The sequence below is a fragment of the Squalius cephalus genome (genome assembly GCF_949319135.1).
Source record: "Squalius cephalus genome assembly, chromosome: 11".
NCBI classification, from domain to species: domain Eukaryota; kingdom Metazoa; phylum Chordata; class Actinopteri; order Cypriniformes; family Leuciscidae; genus Squalius; species Squalius cephalus.
This window is the reverse complement of record NC_137132.1, coordinates 27199939-27223558: the sequence shown is the minus strand read 5'-3', so window position 1 is coordinate 27223558 and position 23620 is coordinate 27199939. Positions and strand designations below refer to the sequence as shown.

General features: G+C 39.6%; 1 protein-coding gene across 5 annotated transcripts in view; it reads right to left on the bottom strand.

Moving 5' to 3' along the window:
- Nucleotides 1–23620, bottom strand: part of robo2 (roundabout, axon guidance receptor, homolog 2) — a 452373-nt gene that overhangs the window by 195721 nt on the left and 233032 nt on the right. The gene's annotated exons all lie outside the window — the stretch shown is intronic.

Here is a 23620-nt window from a genome sequence, read left to right as displayed (position 1 = left end):
TGTGGGCAGAGGTGGCTGGGGAGCGCTCAAAGCTTCGCTCCGATCTTGGCTCACAGCTTTCCGTGGTGTTATCCGCAAAGTTGACCCAAAGCGCCACACGAACGGCACCGCACCGATGCACTAGGTCACCTATAGCGAGTGATACTTATCGAGTAAGATAGTGGGACCAAAGTTGAAATATATAATTTAGATAATATTATAATTATTATTATTATTATTATTTTAAATAATACAAAATAGCATTTATTTTATTTTATTTAGGCTATTATTATAATATAATGTTACTTTGTTTACTATTTAAATCCTAAACTCATTTAAATACAATTTAAAATATAAAAAAATATAAAATATGTTTGATGCATATTTGATGATAGACAGACAGACAGACAGACAGACAGACAGACAGATAGATAGATAGATAGATAGATAGATACTTAGATAGATAGATAGATAGATAGATAGATAGATAGATAGATAGATAGATAGATAGATAGATAGATAGATAGATAGATAGATAGATAGATAGATAGATAGATAGATGCAGATTGGAAGACCACCGTTCACTGAAATATCATCTTCCAGTGTCAGCTCTAAGACTGTATAATTGGTTTCATTAAAATTTGATGGGCTGTCCTGCATTAGGTGTATAATAGCGTAGAGGTCAAACACACAAATCTAATTTCCAGCGAAGGAATTAACTATAAAAAGTCATTTTAAATGGAAATGTGTATGGCGTTGCTTTGCATTATTAAAAATAAATAAATGCTAATTTTTTTCTCATAACTTTCACTTGATGTTATGTAGCCAATTTTGGTGATGAATTCTTTTTATATATATATATTTATTATTTAATTTGAGAGCGAGTGTCAGGCAGGGTGAATAAATGCTGTGAAATGCACCGGGCCAGGGCACGGCTTGTGTCTGGATCTCTATCAGAGCGTGGACGCACTGGATGCCGCCTGGATGCTTTACTCCACCAACATAGTGGAGACGAATCTTCAGCGCCCCCTAATGGCTACAGTAAAACACAAGACCGAATCAAACAAAGACCTCTGAGCTTCCATAGTTACAAATATAATATGCAAGAGGAAAGAAATAACCAATTTGTAAGCATGGACGTAAACAGCAATATTCAGATTAGTGGTCTATCAGTATGGGTTTTTTCAATGACAATTTCTTAAATGTTTACATTTAACATGTTGCATATTAACATAATGCATATTAACCTTCCTTACTGCAGCATTTGAGAGCTTTCTAACCTTATGAAAATTCATGAAATGCTTTCATAGTTAAATAATTACTGTTTCTCTGGTTAGAAAACTATAGAATCCCATTTCAACATAGTAAAAAATAATCAATAAATAACTGGTACATATATTACTTTAAAGCAGCAATTACAAGAAATAAAATCGCACAATCATCATTACCTTTAAATGAATATTTATGAATTTATTAACTTTTTTTCTACAGATGAGAGAAACTTCAAACATGACACAAAAATGGCACTTTTTTGGCAGAGCAAAACTGCACTGTGCACATTATCTCAGATTTATAGTCCTAGTTAAAAAGTGTGTCGTTTAATTGAATTCGACCATATCTGGAATAAAAGACGCTTTGAATTCAGCGTGAAACCTTGAATCAATAGCAGCCAAACCTGAGGCACTGGGGCCGATATAAAAAGGCAGACCTGTAAAATCATCAAACAAGGCCTGACTCCTCAGAAGAGCGATTGGACTTGTGCAGGCAGCACAGGGGCCGGATTCCCTGCGCGAGCGGGACGCTGGAATCCCCCGCTTTCAAACTGATTTCTGACATCAAAGCAAAATAAAAGCCCTTCTGTGGAAATCATTCAAAAACAGACACTCAAAAACAAATATCTGTTCTTCTCTCATCCCCTTCTTTCAACTGCTCTCGCTCACAGTCCAAACTCCTGCTGCATTTCACACACACATACACCTTTGCAGTGTCATCACACAGCTTCTTTTAAAAGAGAGCTCTCAGTAGGTACATAATGATAGCTTTGACTCGAGAAGCATTTTCCGCCTCTTCTGTTTGTTTGTGAGGCGGCATGTCGGAGCTTGCGAGGTTTTTGCTGCTGCAAAATTTCATTTGCGGTGAGTGCTGTCAACGAGCCAGATCCAGCGATCTTCTTGATAGTCTAATCCATGCGTATAAGCCTCACGATGAATGTGAATTCATTATTCCTTTGTCGGCCTGACCGCTAGCAATGCAGGTAGCTGCTTAAGAATGGTACACCACTGAATCGCTCCTATGATGTGAGGTCATATGTCAATTGTATGTATAAGGAATGAAAAGGCACAAAGCTCCTGTTAAAGTAATGAACAAGAAACTGATAGCTTATATGTTTGTTTTAGTGCTTGTGCTTCTTCGCCAAGACTATTACTATGTGAACATATTGGTTGAGCCAGTAAGCAGCCACTATATATTTTATATAAAGAGTAGGCTAGTCAGCAAGAATGTATTAAGATGACTTTTGACATTTACATAGTTACAATGTTTATAGATTGTTTTCACAGAGTGTATACAGTATAACAGAGACAAGAAAGAAGCTAGTAAGAGCTTGGTGAGTAAACCTAACTCTGGCCTCAAGAGGCACGCTAGCCTCTAACGTTTGAGACCTGTCTTTAGCGTCCTTGTTAGCATGCCCGCCTCTCATGCCGGAGACGGTGGTTCGAATCCTACTTGGAGCGGGTCGAGTAGGACCGGTTACATTTGGTGCCGTGACCCGGATGGGAGTGAGGTTCAGTGGGTGAGTAAAACAGAGGCAAGCCAGTAAGAGCTGGGCAAGTAAACCTAACTCCTCTGGCCTCAAGAAGTGCTCTAGCCACTGACATTAGAGACAGCGGTCTTTAGCGTCCTTGTTACTGCACCCGCCTCCCATGCCGGTTGAAATCCCGCACAGAACGTGTCAAGTATTACCGGTTACATTTGGTGCCGTGACCCGGATGGGAGTGAGGCTCAGTGGGTGAGTGAAACAGAGGCAAGCGAGTAAACCTAACTCCTCTGGCCTCAAGAGGTGCGCTAGCCATTGACGTTAGAGACCACGGACTTTAGCATCCTTGGTTACTGCGCCCGCCTCCCATGCCAGTTGAAATCCCGCACGGAACGTGTCAAGTAGGACCGGTTACATTTGGTGCCGTGACCTGGATGGGAGTGAGGTTCAGTGGGTGAGTGAAACAGAGGCAAGCTAGAAAGAGCTGGGCGAGTAAACCTAACTCCTTTGGCCTTAAGAGGTGCGCAAGCCACTGACGTTAGAGACCGCGGTCTTTAGCATCCTTGTTACTGCGCCTGCCTCCCATGCCGGTTGAAATCCCGCACAGAACGTGTCAAGTATTACCGGTTACATTTGGTGCCGTGACCCAGATGGGAGTGAGGTTCAGTGGGTGAGTGAAACAGAGGCAAGCTAGTAAGAGCTGGGCGAGTAAACCTAACTCCTCTGGCCTCAAGAGGTGCGCTAGCCACTGACGTTAGAGACCGCGGTCTCTAACTTCCCATGCCGGTTCAAATCCTGCACGGAACGTGTCAAGTAGGACCGGTTACATTTGGTGCCGTGACCTGGATGGGAGTGAGGTTCAGTGGGTGAGTGAAACAGAGGCAAGCTAGTAAGGAGCTGGGCGAGTAAACCTAACTCCTCTGGCCTCAAGAAGTGCGCTAGCGGCTGATGATAGAGACTGCAGCCTTAAGCGTCCTTGTTAGCATGTCCACCTCCCATGCTGGAGACACCGGTTCTAATCTCACTCAGAGCAGGTCGAGTAGGACCGGTCACATGTATCTTGAAAGCAGAAATAAATTAAAAAGCACAGAAGATGGATGTGTGTGAATGGGAAAATAGCATTAAACAATATTTATGCCTGAGCCACATTCTGTTGTGTGCATGTTCAGCATCGTTTATATACAGTAAACCAATCTAAAGTATAGTAGGCCCAGGTGGCGTCGCTTTGAGAATGCTGTTCTGCACATCCATAAACAATGCATGTCTCCGCTTTACAGCTAGATGAAAGAACTCAATTTCTCCCTCCGTATCTCAGTATCCCTCTTGTTATATATCTCCATTCTAAATCTATCCACTGTATCCCCATATCTTGAAAGGTAGCCCTGTCCCTGTAGGGTGCTAAATATTGGCTGAAAGTGGATTTATTTTAATTAAAAAAGAAGAGATGTTTACCCAAGCCTGAGAGACACTTCAGAAGCCGATGTGGTGTGGGGGTGACGGCAGGAAGTGTGATGCATTATTTGTAAATGCCCTTCTCTTTCATGCACACCAATAAGCAAAATTAAAGATGCTTATATGAATGTTTAAAAGAAAACAAAGCAAAATCAACCAGATTAATGTCAATAATAAGCTTGCACTGAATCTGTGACCACAATAAATATGTAGTATTCTCAATTCCACCACAATTACTGAAGGAAATGGGCAATAAAATGGTGAAATTCCAGGCAATACTCATGACTTGTGTTTATACGGTTGAAAACGTCCACACTAATTCCTAACCTTAGCCAACCAATCAGACCAAAGAGGCATAAAACAAAACTAAATGTATTACGCAGTCTCGTTACATTGAATTTAAAAAATGCAAATTGCTTCAACAAAGGCTTTCAAAAAAGCTTAAAAGCAGTGAAATTACAGCATGCTGTCAATCACAAGAAATAACCCGAGACTAGCATTCATATGGTTGAATAAAACCTTCGCTATTACAAGGGCAAGCTTTTCATCTAAGCTCTGCTGAAGGCAAACACACTCACACACGTGAACAAAACCACCTCCCACATCAAATTATCCCTCCTTTCCTCTGCTTGCAACCTTCTCTCCATCATCTCCCACGCCACAATGGCCACCAGCACTCCGCCACATGCTCCAGACCTTCATTTGTTTCCACCTAAACCAATCAAGCGCCTATCGCTGTCAACTCATTTGGCCAATTATGGCTGTGTAATCTTATCAACCCAAATCATCTATCAGGACCCTCCACCGGTTTTGTCTGTGGACCATCTGGTGAGGGAACCCAAAGGAAGCGGAGGTACAGTTCACCTAAAAAGGTCAGATCATTTCGCTCCTGATGGACTTGACTTTTGACATTGACATGCAGAGACATGGGAGATGAGGAATTTATGCAGGCAAGATTTCTTCTACAGGATCTGAGTGACAGAATGAAGAAAATAACACACGTCAGCAACACTTTATTTTGATGGTGCCCTTTAGACATTCTTTTGACTATAAGTAACGCTGCAGCAACATGTTAACTAACTCTCATTATTAATAGTGTATTAGTAGACTGTCTGCTTAATATATGCTAACACTTCATGTTGATGGTCCTCCAATAGATATTCTACTGACAATAAGTCATTTTGCTAGTCAAATTATTCTAACCCTAACCCCTTATTCTACTAACCCTACCCCTGTAGTCTACTACTACTTGACTAATACTCTAATAAGAGTTAATTGACATGTAGGTGCAACGTTAACAGAATGTCGAAAGGGGACCATCAAAATAAAGTGTTTTTTTGATTTATTATTATTTTTTAAATGTTTTGTTTCATTATAGATATGGTAAAATACAAAGCATGTATTGCATGTGTACGTAAGCATGTATATACAAGGCACTTAATCAATTTTCTTAATAGAATAACATTTTCAAAGGAAATTTGTGTTTTAATATTTTAATCATGTCAAAACAGATATATTGCAAATGTAGTTATTATTATAATATTAAGAATTAATTTCATGCGTCTAACAACGCCCTTTAGCCATAACCATATTCACATACAGTATAGTGCACTGTAACAAATGATTGTAATTATAACTGTAAAATACTGTAAAAATGCTACAGTAAAAAGTTAATTGGTTAATAGATATAACTTCACATTTCATGCAATTTTACAGTAAAATACTGTTAAATGTGCCATTTTTGGAAGTAAAAAAAGGAACGAATCATCTAATAATTTACAGTGAAAATCCGTAAACTGACATTCTCAGAATGTGATATTTGTTTTTTCATTTGAATAGCTATGTTTCTTCTTATTTTGTTATCATTTATGGACATTAGGGTTGCTGCATCTCATGTTTTAAATTAATATTTGTCACATTATTTTAGTGTAATGGTGTTTTGTATTTGGGTGCAACCTTCTACAGTATATATTAGTATTTATACCTCAGCTTGTGGAAAAGCTACTTGTGAAGAACTCAAATTAATTTTTTCTTTAACCCATTGTGTTATGTTGTTGGTTATCAGTATATGTTAAAGGTACAACACAGATTTTAGTAGCAGTATGGCCTTGCTAGACCAGCTGAACAGGACTTTTGAATATTTACCTTTAATTATGACGGTTTAAAATAGTACAATTTACATGTTGTTCTGTAAATATGTTTACATTTTTTTCCTGTAAAATGTCAATCCTCAGAATATAAATGTATGGTTTACTGAGTAACACTGGTTTGGCCATAAGGCCAGTGAATATTTAAGGTTTAAATGAATTACAGGACCTCACGATCTCGACATTTATCTTGATAAAGGATCAGATGGAAACAATACTGGCTACCCCAGTCTACCCCACTCTCTCTCATCTCTTTCTTAACTCTATCTCCCTTTCATTTCCTCTACAACAGTTCAGGACGTCTGGGATTTCCTCACAAGTCTGACCTCTCTCTGGACTACCCCTAGGTATTCAGAGAAAGCCTGACTAAAATACAACAGTTTGATGTTTAAACTACAGAACTCTGGTAAGTGATATGAGGAGCATTTTAATCTCATTCTCAAATTTTGCATGATCATCAGGCTCCGACAATATGCGGAGTTCATGCAACTATGAATAGGAAGTTAATGCAACTCTAGGAATATGAGTTCATGCAACTCTAGTGTATCTATCATTAAAAAAAAACTTCTGACTTCTGACTCAAATTGTTTCTGTTGTAATGAAAAAAAAACAAAACAAACAAAAAAAAAAAAAAAACATTGCATTAATTTAGAAAAAAGCATAATGGGACTTTTTTTGTGTGTGGTCTCAGACCTTAGGACCCCACTTTACATGTTTGCTCTCCTGCATTCAAAATTAATCATAAATCATAGATCATAAAGTCTAGTGTAGCCACCACTTTTGACAAATACAAATTAGATGCATGCATCCATACAGCTTGCAAATTTAATTCGAATATCTCTGAGATTTGGTAACTGTTATCATAGCTGTTTTACCTGATTAATACAAACCACAAATGCCCTCTCATCATTATGTTGTCATCTACACAAAACCGATCCATGCCATCAAACACAGCACTTGATTAGGTCACTATTTTTACTAGCTAGCAGTAGAGCAATGCAGAACAATGAGGACACGAGTCCCTAGACTAAAATTACGACCTCTCAGAGTCCATCATCCTGATTAGCACATGCTTCCATCACAGCAGATAACTGTGACACGACTCTAGTGTTTGCACATGCAAATCATGCGCTGCACGGCCCATTTTGTCATTAGCAATAATTAGCATGGAGGTGGCTGCCAATCAATACAGAACTACCAGGTGCGAGATTGTTGTGTTGCGTCACGGATGTTACACGATTCTCTGTGTATCTAGACTCCAAATTTAAGGAGACTTTTTCTGAGACTTTTTTCAAAGACTATCACTGAGTCCGACCGCATACTATATGGTAGATGTAGGTACTACATTTAAAACTTGCTTCATGACCAATAAAAAAAGAGTGTTCTATATAGTATGAATGTGTGGATTATGAATGCATCCACCATGATGTCACTGTCATGTGACTTTTGCGTTGCGTTGCTTCACTGCCATTCACCATTCACATACTAGTCGGCTCACATACCTTTTTTTTCCCACCTAAGCTATAGTATGGAAGTAGGTGTATTCGGGTGAAGGGTGTTATTTTGCTTTTGGAGGAGCTACTGTCCTTTGAAAATGGAGATTTTCAAGCCACAAGGAACTAGATTATGAAGTGGTTACACTACAGTCAGGATACCCTTTAAAAAAAGTTGTTAGCTTCACAACAAGCTACAAACAGATTAGAGGGGTTTGAATATCAATTAGGGTTATTCAAATATTATTGAAAGATCCATCCAAAACAGCACCGCAAACTCTAATGCAACACTAAATCACAATAGAAAAATCTCAGATAAAACAGGAGATGATCTATAGAGCGCTGTAAACCAGATTCCATCTCTTCAAAAGTGCACTGATCAAAGGAACACGATTCCCGCCTATAGGCGTTGGGTTACATCGACCCCTCTTTCTTTTCGGTTTGCCGCATGGATTGCAATTCCCCCGACTCTCCTAATTCGCTTTACCTTAACAAAGCGCAAACATTTATCAAAACCACTGGAATTGAAAGACGCAGAGGGACAGGCTGCGACCGAGATAAAAAACAGTGGCGAGGGTAATTTGGGACTTTAATTCGCCCCGGTGAGTGAGGGCTCAGAGATTTAATTGTGTGGTGGGTCAGGGGGGTACGGAGAATCCCATCAGTCACAGTCAGGTGTGAAAGCCGAACAGGGAACAGTTTAGTTGACATCCTTCACGCTGCCGCCGTATCCTCTTCTCTGCCTCCTAGCGCCCGGATTTTGATGATTAGGGGGTGGCGGGTGGGCATGAGAAGGAAGGGGGTGTGAGTTTGATTAATGTAGGTGTCAGAGGTGGGGGTACCACCTCCTCAGCCTCCTCAGCATGGGTAATGACACAAGGGGCTGGCAGAGAGGGGCTACCTGAAGCTCATGGTCCCCAGGCTAGGCATGATTCTTCCTTCTGATCTCCCTCTGTCAGCAGTACTGTCAGCCTGGCCCGATCAGCACCTTATTAATGGCTCCAACCTGTCACCGATTGGATATTAAGCTGCGCTTTGCAATACATGCACTTACTCACAGAGACACACACACTTATAAATAGGCAGATACCCATGAAGACAACAAAGAAATATTCGCTTGCAAAAACAGTCCACAGCACAACAGACTTGAAAATGAGAGTACGCTCAGAAAAACACTCTCAAACCCTATTTCTTATGCACAAACACAGCGCGTACGCACAGCAAAACTAAAATTAGATTCCCACTGGGGTGGAAACAAAGATGACAACGAATTCGGCAACTGAATAATTTCCTCTCTGTTATATGAACTGCTGAATGAATAAATGGCGAGAGGAAGATTGAAGAGCTTGTATAGTCACACCTGCAGCACAAACAGAAATGCAGTTATTTATCTGAGACAGATGTGTACAAAGACTGTTATTTAGCTTTTTCTGCTTTGAAAATTGAGCTTTTCAAGCCACAAGGAACTGAATTTGAATTAGTTGAATTACAGGCAGGATACCCTTTTAAAAATAGTTAGCTTCACTACAAGCTACACACAAAAGTAGCTAACTAAGCTAATAGATGAGAGAACAATCATATTTTTAATATAACTAAGAGATTTTACACCAAGAAAAGTCCATAAATGAGGCAAATGTACTGTTAATCTGAATATATTGATTTTTCACAGGTGTTTTACCCATATTTTGAATTACACATTGCATATTGATGTGTTTTAGAGTTAAAGGCAATCTTAACTGATAATGCCCTGGCAGAAAATTGTTTGTAGAAAAATGAATGAATGAAAATGATAATGAATGAAATTCTCTGTTTTTGTAGTTGTTTCAATAATCAGATCAGAAGGGTTTGAATCTCAATAGAAATCGCTATACAAATCTACTGACAATCAGTCTTGAATTTGTTATTCAGCTCATTTGCAAGATCTGCCCAAACAAATCGATTCACTACACTTTCCAACTCTTCATATGAGAGAGAGAGAGAGAGAGAGAGAGAGAGAGAGAGAGAGAGAGAGAGAGAGAGAGAGAGAGAGAGAGAGTTTGATTTTCCAAATCATACACATTGTAGAGGGCAAGTGTTTGTTTACTTTTCTAAGAGAATGAACTTATGATTAAATGGACTGAAGGTAAACCCAAAACAGCACCTCAAAATCCATTGAAACACTATATAAGAACAACAGGATAAACAACTCAGGTAAAACAGGAGTAAAACCTACAGAGAGCTGTAAACTGGATACCATCTCTTCAAATGTGCACTATCAAAGGAGCATGCAGCTCAGAAAACCTCAGTCCAAGCGTTCTGCTGGGCCTGCTTTTCTCATTTAAGACAGCGCTTTAAGAGAGATGGAGTGGGGAAGAGAGAGATTTGTGACAAGCAGAGCTGGAGCACACAGACCACACGTCCTCACATCTGGTTTTATTTCTCTCTATAAAACAGAGCAGAACCAGCCGATAAACAGGACAGTGGGTGTCTTCAATATCCCGTGGAGAAGACAGTCCAGAGACAATTCAGAAAGTGTATGAGAGTAGATTTGCAGTACAACAAATCGAGCTCTCCAGTAGCATCTTAAAACACTCATGCACTTCAATCACTGCATTGACTCAAGTGGGACTATAGCAGGGGGTTTACTGATAAAATCTGCCAACAGCCAAACTCTATGTAAAATGTAGAAGGCACTCTCAACATCTAACAGCTATCATCTGGAGATTCGACATTGATCACTTGGGATGAACTTTGTTTTTTAACTTGTGGGCAATATTTCAAGTCTTCTGAAGTTGTGATCTAGTTTTATGTGAGGAACACGCTAAAATTTGCATCTATATTTATTGATAATCTTGTTCTCAAGTGAGATGTTAACTGCAGTGATCGTATCTCTGAATCAGAGAGTTGAACAAAAAGATAACTGGTAATGATTTAGACATCACTGTTTGTTCTCATTCACAATGCAAGCTTCTGTAGACTTTTATTGTAATTCTATGGGGGAAAACAACAACCAAAGGTTTAACGAAAACAATCAAATGTTCTCAGTTTGTGTTCAGTGGAAGTCAGTCAAGAAGTTGAGCATATGATTGAGCACTCTTTAAGAGCCAAACAATGTATAAAATGCACATTACAAATGTGTTATGATAGAAAATGACAATCTCTGAAAATAATGAATCACAATCCATCCTGCTGAGGTACTGGGATGATACAGTTTCCCACTGTTAAAGATAGATGGTACCACCCATCCACCCAGGATGCCCTAGGGATCCCTCGGTTGCTGTGTGGATCTCCTTAGCGACAAGACAACAACCAGTGTTTGGTGGCCCAGGTATGGTGGATCCTGAGATGAAATCACAACGTAAAACACCAAAGGCTTCATGGATTTCCCCAATTACTGTTTTCTGAAGGGAAATCCCAATTCCAGGATCCAACTCCAAGTTAATTAGACGCTTCCACACATAGCAGCCATACCTTAGCAGCATGGCATGGAAACATTCCAAGGACTTCACAACAAAACTGAAAACAGAGCAACATACAGGAGCATAAATGCATTAAGGATCATTCTAAATCAAACTTTCTGCATTTAATAGCTAATTTAAGAAATTTATAATTTAGGAATCCATCTATAATTGAGCCGAAAGTTGTGTTGCGGAGAGCATTGCTCATGCATACATAGAGGTTCATCTCCACCATATTGCAACCAGTTTTAATGTGTTCAAACATTAAATATCAACATAAAATCTTCCTTAGGGCATTTCTGCAAGAGGTCGGTTATTCACCCTGCAAGACGACAACACAGTGGAACCTTTGAGACACTGTTGTTCACTTAATTTTTTACTGAGGAGCATGGAGATAAATAGGCCATCTGCGCACAGCTTGACCAAATCGTCCAGATAAGTCACTTCTGGCCTTCAAACCCGCATCCTGGGAGGAGGATGGAGAGGACTAGGGTGGCTCCCATCTTATTTTCCTCTCGCTTCTTCCCATCTATCACTACCATCACCCGCAGTCCTCGTTTTCAGTCTATCTCTCGCTTCTCCCTGGAGTACTGCACCTCCCCCAGTCCCTAAATGTCAACGGGGGAGTCAAGCTCTTGTCTGGGAGCTGTTTGTGATTTATGAGGGAGATGTTTGCCCTGTTTCTCTTGAAGTTCAGCATTCTTCGGGATAAGACTCAGCCGAGACGTCCCACTTTCAGAACTGTACACAAGATTAGCGGTCGCTGGCCGCAAACGTCTTTATAGAGCTAAACTGCCATCATGCGGGAGAATTTCTCCATCTTTGACAGCAAAGAGAGTACATCAGTCTTGGCAAACGGAGGACTGTGGGAGTTCAACGTCTGGCTATTCTCTTTCTCCACCCTTTCCAAAAATAACTATGGTCCGCCTCACGCCATTAACCGTCCCATGGAAGCAATTCGAGTTGTGGGGGGGGGGCGGACACAGGGCACTAAGGAGGCAAGCTGTTTTCCACCTGTGATCTGGGCTGGGGAAGAACGAGGTGGCTTTATTACCCATGTTGGCTGTAATGACAGAGAGGAGAGGGGCAGTGCCTGCTGGGTAATTGTTCCATAATTCACACCTGAGTAGCAGGGGAATTCCCACAGGTGAGCAGTATCGTCTGGCCAGGGCCGTCCCAGCTGTCTGCCTCAAACAGGTACGTCGTCTGCTATAAAAAGCCTCGCAGCCCTCGGAAAAACCCCACGTGCCTCTAAATCCAGACAGACTGTGCGCAATTTTAACCACAGCGGGACATTAAATTGAGAGATGCAAAAGAAATTTGGTCATGACGACAGCTACACTCCCTTTCTTACCATCTAAAACCTACTACAAACATGCAACCCACAAACCATTTTTAATGCATTCTTTATGCATCCAGACGCCCCATTCCCATAATCCTCTGCTCTTTCTTTATGCATCCTTCTGTCGTTCTCTGGCTTTGATGAAGGAGGTCTCTCTTCTAGGGCTCGTAGTGCAGATGCTCATTAGCGAGCACCTTTCACGAAGAACCACGGGCCTAAAGACACCCACATCTGTCGCTCTCTCCACCCGGCTCGGCCCAGATAAGAGAACACCAGCCACTGGAGTTTCTGGCAGATCTTGCAAACAGAGAGGCCCAATGAGTGATGGGTATTTAGCGGTAATGAGCGAAAAATGAGTGCGGGTGAGATAAAAGCAAGTGGGAGTGAAATAGAAGGAGTTTCAGAGAGAAAGAGAGAACACAGGGAGGAGGAAACGATTGTATGACGAAACAGAAACTTGAAGAGCCTTCCCCATCTTATCAGGTCAGTCCACTGACCGAAGCGTTGCACAGCCCGGAGCAGAGCCAAAGCCATCGTTCAAATCCTTTTGAGCATGTAAGCCTTCTTTATAAAAAACACTCTCTACTAATTACACGCCAGTTACAACATCCGCAGGGCCCCTGACTGAAGGCCAAAGATCTGAGAGAAGACTCCAAACCCAAATAAACATTCTCAACTATCTGTGAGCCTTCAAACGATGACGGGAAAGATATGAAAAGATTGACAGTGGGGAAAGATGCATAAAAACTGTAACATGCGAAGCTACAAGCTAACATGAATTGCTGTTTGTAAGCAAATGTGTTGGATTTCTGATTGAAACAGAATTTGATTTTATGGTAACACTTTAGTTTAGGGTCCAATTCTCACTTTTAACTAGTTGCTTATTAGCATGCATACTATTAGGATTTTGACTGTTTATTAGTACTTATAAATCACATATTAATGCCTTATTCTGCATAAGTACATTCTACATCCCTCAATCATATATACCCAATACCTAAACCTAACAACTACCCTACTAACTATTAATCAACAGTAATTAGGAGATTATTGAGGCAAAAGTCATGGTTAATAGTTAGTTAATAGTGAGAATTGGACTCTAAACTAAAGTGAACGATGTTATCTATTGATAACTGATTGGATCACAGGAAGTGAATAGCTACTAGATGGGAGCCAGACCGAATAAGAATTTGCTAAAACAATGCAAAACAGCTATTTGAATATTGGATAACATTATCAAATACTGACTGACAAAAATCAATACATGATAAAACTGAAAAGGGAATTTCAGAAAAACAGCAAATTATTGCAATTTTGTACAGATGAATAATTCATCTATATAGCATGTAGTAATAAAGGAAACAGAGTCATTCCATATCGACTTTAAAAATACTGGCTAAAATACAGTGTGCTTTATATATATATACAGTATGTATATATATATATATATATATATATATATATATATATATATATATACACAATATATATTACAACTTTAAGTAGCTCCAATGTACTTTTTTTGTTTGAATATATATATAAAACTATTTTAAGATTACATTATTTATATAGTTTATTGTTTAAGTAGGCCTTTATAAAAGCATCAGAACAAAATCAGCGTGAATAAATATAGTATACATTTAATTATAAATAAGTATAAATATAAATATTACAAAAGCACAATACCCCAATTTATATAACTGAAATAAATATTAAATAACATCTGCATTTAACTAAATATTGCACTATAAAACTTCACAATACTACATAATATAAGCAAAGTCTCCCATGGTTGTAAAGTCATATGCGCAAATTATGCTTTATTAAAAATAGCGATGTAGCTTTGTGTTGCGCTACAATGCAACTCGCTGGGAAAAGTAGCTTGTTGCTGCAAAAGAAACTTGACTACTGTCCTGCTACTGGAACATGATGCTAAGTTAATAGCGGTGCTACTGTTAGTTAGTTAATCCACATCAAGGGACTGGGACAGGCATAAGAAGGAAGAGTCTGACAAAGAGAAAAAGGAAAAAGACATATGGTTGACAGACCGTCTCTGAATCTACGCAATCAAAGGAAAGCACAGCTCCTCTTTAGAATTCCAGGGTAATTAGGGGCTTAATTGTTGGGAATGCCAATGAGAATGCAGATGAGGGTCTGTAGACAGGCCTACACAGCCTGTGACCTGTTCATCAAGCCAGACTGCTTAAGAAAAAAGAAGAAAAAACCACCAGAGCTTGGTTTTCTTCTGTTTCCATCACTTATTCGTAATTTATCTCCACAGGTCACGCTCTGCTTTTGCATTCCATATCAATTCATCACTCGCTTTCACTCTCCCTCATAAATATTTTTTTTTTCTTCAATCCACCTGCTATCGCCCGTCTGCCACATTTCTATTTTGTCTATAACTCCCCTCTTTCCTTCATTCAAAAGACACAGCTGAACATCTTCACTGCCTCAAGGTCTTTATCCCATTTGCCCGTTCATCCTTCTCTCTTTCTCTCCTTCAGCTAATTCCATCCTCCATCTCTCTCCTCGAACTTCTTGATGAGAATATTTAATCGTACTCTTGACTATCGAGTGTTCGAATTCCCTCAGTCTAACTCATGTTCAAACAGCAGGCGGATAAAAGCGGAGATGGGGAGCATTTGATAAAAGATGAGGTATGTAAATGAGAAGGAAAGAGGGCCGTTAGCCCTGCCTTGAGTCGAAAAGCAGCCCGAACGACACTTCACATGAGAGTACAATTACCTCAGAAGAACGACTATCTACATAAAATTGACTTAAGTCCTTTGATTTTTCTGAGAGTATCTAAGAAGCATCTGTGTTTGTGTTGATAAATAGAACGCCTCAATCTCTCTGATTAAAGTGGAGAAGAAAAGTACAAAAGAACTTGAAGAACATACAACAGGAAGTGTGCATTTTGATTACACAATGGGGAAAAAAAAGGAAGACCGTCAGTAGCCGTGTTTCCATTACCCTTCAAATTGTGCAAATTGAAATTGCGAATTGAAAATGGAAAATTGTATTTAACGTTACTGTCGTAAATAACACTCATGCAGAGCCGTCTCTGCACTCTTCCGACTGCGCTTTCTTCGTTTTCATTGACGACTCTGCCATGATTCACGTCTGAAATGCGTGCTAGTGTCTTCCACAGAGGCTGCTTCATATGTTGTTGATGTATGTGACGTCGTGCCGTAAAGCAAGCCGTGATTCTCGTGAGATTTGTCGGGGCGCCACCTCTCAAACTTGCTGGTTTTGCCAGTGCCTTTAAATGGGTTTTTATAAGACACTCAGAGCCCTAATGATAAAATACTTTCATGATATCAGTGAAGCAGCTGATGTATCACTTTCTTCCCTTCTGTTTCTCTCTGATATGAAGAGCAAAATGAGAAGGAGGGAGAGGGAGAGTGCTTGGTGTATGTCCATGCTAAGCATGCTTTCTCTCAGGACTTCTTCTCTATTACCCCTCAACCATGCGCTGTTTTGGACAAGGGCCCAGATCCAAGCCCATTACAGCTCATCTCCTATCCTCCCATCCTCCTCTCCACTCATCTGTGGATTGGCTCTAATCACGAATGGAGAAAATGATATTCCAACTTGAACACATTACAATGTCTGGTATTTGTCCTTCACTGAGAGCCAACACACACACACACACACACGCACACACATGGGGTGAATACACTTTAAAACTAAAACGCACACTTCTGAATGTAGTCATGCAAACAAAATAAACAATAAAAATGAGTTACAACTAGGTCAGAGCTCTGAAACAACATGGAGTCATTGACATCCTCATCCCCATCAAAGCACAGGAAAGACAGGATATCCTACTTCACACCTATTCAAAGGCACACAAAATTGGACTGGGGTGTGCAAAATTAAATTAGTCAGAAGGTTGTCTAAACAATCAGTCAGGTTTAAGGAAGCACACTTGAGACTGTTCCACTGCATTTTGTAGGATATATTTAGCTGGACGAAGCACAACAGAATGGAACAGAACGTGGGTCATGAGCAAAATGTTTCAGTATCTTCACTTTAAGCTCATTTGCCCATTTCTCTTCATGCATCACAGTCTCACCTATAATATTCACTAAATTTAAAAAATGAAAACAAGCTGATTGTAACATTTTTTGACTTCAAACAGGGAATCAAACAGGTAAAAGCCTTCCATGTGAGATATGCAATGCATTGTTGCATATTACATTTCTACATTTTACATTTATTAGATAAATTGTGCTATTCAACATTTTAAATCAACAAAGCCTATACCTCATTGCATTGTTCTTGGAGATATTTTGAAGCATTTTGATTTAATAAAAAATAAATATTTAAATAAATATGTTGAGGACATATTTGCCTCAGGGAAACACTGTGCAGTAAGGTTAACATAGCAACACTAAAAGCTAGAAAACAATCAATGAATCAATGCAGCAGCCAAATACGTGCATGACCAACATTTATAAAACATTTTGGGATTTGAAAGTAATAGTCTCGTAAATGTAATAATAAAAGTGGTGGTTTTATTGCAAAAGCAATGCTTTGTAGAGGTAATTTACTTTTAAGCATTTGGCAGACGCTTTTATCCAAAACAACTTACATTGCATTCAAGGAACGCATTTACATTTTATCAGTTCATGCTTTCCCTGGGAATCAAACCCATGACCTTGGCATTGCTAACGCCATGCACTACTGTTTGAGCTACAGGTGGTGCTTTAATGTGCATGAATTTAAAATACACAGAGATGCTGATGTATCAAGTTACTGTTGTCAGCAAGCTACAATCCTCTCCAAAATTATTAAATAATTTAAATTTTTGTGAATTGTAGTGGGGGATTGGTGCAACATAGCTGCTATCAAAATATCATATTTTCTTGCTCAAAAGAGTGCAACGCATACTACTGGTTTATTGTATGCCCCTATTTCTTTGACGAATCGTATCACAAAATACACTGTAGAAATGAATTTACACCAAATTTAAAGGGCCGAAGAGAAACCGTAATGTACTTGTAATTGTCCATTCCTGAAGGGGTCAAAGCACTGGGGTTAACCTGCCCTCTGGCCATCACTGGCCCTCATAAAAGCCAACACATTTGATAGTGGGTGGATTCCTCTGGGCTCCAGTGACCCGGGATAAAGCCCTCTGACCGTACTTACACCCCACCTGTGACCTGACGCCTCTGGGCTACAAATCACCTCTATCCGGCCCCAACCCGTTCACAGACAGTATGGATCCCCACACTCTCTGATGAAACCAGGGCCTGAATGTCTGACATGAACCTCCCCCAGGGCACAATATCACCCCCATCCACCCCTGACTCCTAGCTTCTACCACCCCCATCCCAAACCTTTCCATTGCAGCTGTAATTGTTGCCTTATGAGCATCCACGGCAACAAATTCAGCTAACGACTGTCCGGTATTGATTCAAAACCCTCGCAATGCGGTGCAGACCCAACACCAGAGAGTTGGTTGAGGGGGTTTATGAAGTACCCAATAAAGAGAAGCAGGCCATGACCAAAAGATAACCAAAATCAGGAACCTGGAGATACAATTAAGAGCCTTCAGCCCTGACCTGAGTCGAGGTGAACAATAGACAGGCTGCGGTATACGACTGACCTGTTCGATTTGTTTCATTAGCGAGTGCTGAAACTGCACTTTCGGTCGGTTCTCAGAGGAGCCATTATGGAACAGTGGCAACGTGTGCATATCTGTGCGTATCTTAGCACAAAACATTACGGCCGACACCGAGGCCTTAATTTAGCCACAGCTCGTAAATACCTAAGGCTATCATTAAAATGCTACATTTACAAGTAGTTATGATAGTTACTGTCAGTTTCAGAGCCACAAAAACAGCAGAACCACAAAATGGCCTTTCAAAGACTCAGTCACAAATCTTGGCTAATAGCACATGTGAATGGAAATGTAGGAGCTTGGTGTATTAGAAATGGAGAGATGTGGAAATGAGCTGAAATAAACAGTTATGTAGATATATATGGGTGTACAAAGCGCCCCGCAATACGCTCAACGCGGTAATTGGTATTTACAAAGCAACACTTGGACCTGCAGTGAATAAATAACATAATATCTTCAAGGCTATGACAGCGCATTTGAAATGGGAAACATAATAACGTCTGCATGGCTCATTAAGCAAGTCTGAAATATTCAAAAAGATTAATTATTAAGCCTTCGATGCTTTACCAGAACATATATATATATATATATATATATATATATATATATATATATATATATATATTTTTTTTTATTTTTTTTTTGTGATGTTTGTAATGACATCTATCAATGCTTGGCTTCAATAAACCCACCCTTTTTGAATAAAATATTTATAATGTTACTCAATCCAATGCCTGAACTCTCACTTCACACGATTTCGTCAATAGTCCGGCCCTTCTCAGAAAACTTCAAAAAAAAACATAACTGCCTTCTCCGCCAACTTTTCTGCTACAACGAGGCTTTGCCTTTTTCTCGACATTGATCCCATGCTATAGCTGCAGCTGAATGGAGACTCGTTCTGCCGTCTCTACTGCCTAATTGGTCCCTCTGCAGCCTTACGCAATCCTGGTATAATGTAGCACTGCACACTGCTAAACCCGGTCAAATAATGAAATGGATGGGGATAGCTTGGATGAGGTTATTTGGTATACAGAGCACACCAAAAGAAGGATGTAGACACTTAACGTTGGGAAGCTAGATAAGGACACAAATAATTGGTACGAAAGGCCAATTATTCAATGAATACACCACAAAAGCCCCAAGCATCTTGGATATAAAATGTAAATACAGTGACTGACTTGTCCATATGATGTCCATTTGTGTTACAGTTCTCCAGTGCCTGCTGACACTGGGCTAACGCTGACAGCATCAGTCGGCCGCTCTGGCAAATGCTTTAATGATTCAAAAACACCAACAAGTCGTCACTGAGCTTGTTATTGCAGAATCAATCTTTTTATTTATGCAAAAGGGAGTCAATAAGACTTCATGAATGCTGCTATTCTGAGAGCAGTTTATTGGATTGGGTTGTAAAAGCCAAAATCTGGGGTTCTTATTCGACGACTATCAGGCAAGGAATATGTAAATTAGCAGGTGGGAACGTTGCAAGAAAGACAAGCAAGACGCGGCAATTCTCAGAAGCTAGCTCTTTAGAGCAGACAGGAAACACAAGGGACAGATTTTCAGAGCGGTTAGCACACCACAAAAGACTACAGCACAGCTGGGCCAATTAAATAAGGCTGCTGATTTGGTCATTTACATAAGAAATCATTACATTGTCATCAAATCAGTTTTCTGGCGCCTTCCCAAAACACTCCCTATTCTCTCTTTCTCTCACCCTCTTTCTGCATCTCAGCTTTCATCCTCATTTCTCCATTCAGTCGATTTCAAGAACTGCTAAAGGAGAAACTAAAGCTCTCTTGGCAGACGTTATAACCATCTCAATATCTCAATACCCCACACATTGAGACAGATTACTGGACGATTTACAACTCTTGACGGCATTTGTGATTAGCAGCTGGCAAAAGGACTGAAGAACATACCTCTTCTCCGTCAGTTTCTTGTCCTAAATATTCCCTATCCTTGCCAAGATCCCTATTTTGATTTTAATTAGGCCAGTAATGCTTGGATAAAAGGATAAAAAAAAAATAGTTTCAAAGCATAAAACCCTACATATTCAAATTTGGGGCGTAACCCAGGTGTGCAATTACTTTTCTAAGCAATCATGATTACAATTCTTTCCTGGCATATATATATATATATATATATATATATATATATACACACACACACAGACATAAAGCTAGATCAATATAAAAATGGGCTACAACACTTAGAAAACCTACGCAACAGGCTAAAAACGTTCAGAGAACATTTGCAACCACGTAGCAAAGGGTTACAAAGAACTCTGACCATGTTACGCCTTCATAACTTTGGACTAAAACCTGCAGAAACGTCTCCAAAGAACTGCCTAGAAAGAAGGCAAAAACACTTTAGCAGCCACATAGCAACAGATTAAGAACCATTCAGCTATTTGTGTATTTAATATGCAGTTATTTATGCTAGTTTATGATATAACAGCATTTAGACCAAGATTTGAAGCAGATTTATATTTAAGAATTTGGACTCTTTATTGTTCCCACCTGCTTTTCCGGTAAACGTGATCTCATCAAGTGTTACTGGATCCTGGATTGTAACAACATTCCAATCATTCAATCAGATTTGAGGGACAAGTCAAGTTTAGGCTGACAACCAGGGTTAGGTGCTTCTACATCAATGTTATTCACTAATCATTTCCCTCTGATTTTAGGGATAACTTATGGTTAGCGTTAGGTTTAAAGGTATAGTGTTTGGACTAAATGTTCAGACTATTTCAGGAATTGTTGTTCCAGGATGAGACCATTATGTTGATCCAGGAACATGTCTTACTTGGCAAAGTCACAGTGACCTGCTTTTCCACCCAAAGATGGTACGAAAATTGGTACTACTTACCCTGAGGTCTAATTCATGTGTTTGTCTGTAAGTAAATTATTATATGCTATTATGTTCAGTGAACTGGAATTACCTCGATAATTTCTGCTATCAAGATAATTTCATATTATAAATGTTAAAAAGAATTCATAGCATGAAAGCATTACAAAAGTAATAGTTACTGAAAATTAGAACATGGTGCAAAGTAGGCTAATGCAGAATCTAAATGCATAGTTAAAATAAAACTTCTATACAGACATAACTGCAAAACAAAATATGTCATGCACTTCTGACATGTATACATGAGTCCCATCATGGGATTCTATACCAAGACATCTTCTAAAAAAGATGAAAAGAAACAAAAGTTGTCTTCTCTTGTCTGCCAGAAACATCTGTTGATTGTAAGATATTTGTGCTGTCAGATGAGGGTGGAATGATTTTCATATTTTTCAACACCTATTTCAATCTTTCTTTAATTTGACAACAGCAGTTCTGTTTCAATACCTGCCAACTCCCTACACATACAGTACATTTACCAATCAGCCCTCCTTTTGTGTGTCACAGTAACCCTCATACAGTAGTTGATTTCAATACAGTGTGGCATTAGCACATGTTGCTAAACAAACGCAATATTAACCCAGACGACATAAGTATTGGCACACATAAATTGGGTGAAATGGTCAATTCTAATGAGATGGAGGCATTTTGTGATATTTTAATTAAATATGGGATTTCCATATACATGCAAAGCTGCCTTCTAGTCATAAAAAGGCATCTAATATTTAGCATTGACATTTATGTAAATACAAAGCAACTTACATTGCATTCAAGGTATACACTTTTTTTTTTTCACTTCATGTATTATGACCCATGACCTTGACCGTTTGAGTTAATAAAGCAGCATCATTTTATTATCTACCTTCTGGAACAGCCTTCATTTCAGGAAGTTTACGGAACTGCCACTGAGATAATGGGAATAATAATTGCAGAGATACAAGGAGACAACAAGTTTGAATTTCTTCAAATATTTCAAAAGGAATATTGGCCGAAGGCACAACTCGCTGACTAAAAATTAAACCAATCAAAAGTATACGGGGTCCACAACATAAAAAATGCATGCTCTGCATCGCTCGTAAACAAACCTTCTGGAGAATCCATGGAGGAATCTTGCCTTCCCTTTCTTCCAGGTTATTATGACTGATAGTTTGCACTCTGATTGGGGGGGGGGGGGTGTGCAGGGATCGCGTGTGGGTGTACAGCTCCTCGCAAGCCCTGGGTCAACCGTGCTATTCGTTTCCTTTTACAACACATGCACATCTATGCGGAAGCACAGGCCTTGAGACTTTACTGTGGGCCGTTAACGCTGCGGATATAAAATTGCAAAAGGTCATTTTCACACTAAGGATAGAGCAAAAAGCCTGTGGCTTTTTATCTCTATGGCTTGCTGGGGGAATGTAAAATGAAGCTCGTAATGGTGTGGATGTATTTCAGTGTTACGGCTGCCTGTGTACATGGAGGCCAAATGCCATTGTGGTATATAAAAGACAACCAGATCCAAGGTCTCAGTTTAAATTTAATCAAATATAATAGCAAAAAACGCGCCATTCCTTACTGCAGAGTGAAATTTCTGTCGCAGTTTAGTTGAAGGATGAACCAACCACTTTCAATCTTAGGGTCGTACCAACCTGGGGTTGTGCGACTGTAAAAATGCCAGATGGCCGTATAATTCACTGAAGACAATCCCATTATGTGTCAAGAAACAAAATGTGAACATTGATTTCTTAATCTTGTGTAAAAGATTTCGTAAGGCCACGGTAAGTTACTATGACCCACATTGTGATGGCTGCTGGTTTAACTATTGTTGAGGAAGGGGATTTCCATCAAACGAATTTCTCCAGAGCCACTGTGTCCAAAGCCAACCCAACAACGCCTGCAGAGAAACTCATCTGGACGACGGTAATAGAATTACCCAGAATGTACCACTAAACTAGTAGTAATGGCCTACTGTCCACACAATCACAAAAGCCCAAAGCAGAAATGAGCACAAAATGGATGGTTGCAGCTCTAACACGGAAGATCTGTTGCTGTGGACTTTAATGATTTCTAGGGGTGAGTGTTTCTTCTAAACATACAGAGAAAGAGAAAAAAAGGGGTCCGGTTTTAATAAGGTTCCTTGTACTGAGAATACTTATTGATTTTTGCCGTAACCGCTTGTGTGGCGCGGGGCTGTGCTCTTCTGGAGCTCGGCGAAGGTAAATTGAGCCATTTAGAAGCCGCGAGTGTCTTCTGGGGCAAGGGTTTGCTGTGGTCTTTCCTTCTCCTGCAGTCTATTTCCATCAGTGGAAAATTTCCTCCACATGAGCTGAGATCAGGTGCCACATACAGAACCTCTAAATATGAGATGCCCTTCAGCAGTTCAGGGGAACGTTACATGTAAAACTGAAGCAAAAAACATGCTGCAATTAATATTTGAAATACTGCATTACTCATTATACAATGTAACTAATAATATAAAGTAATGCATGAATGTATTTAT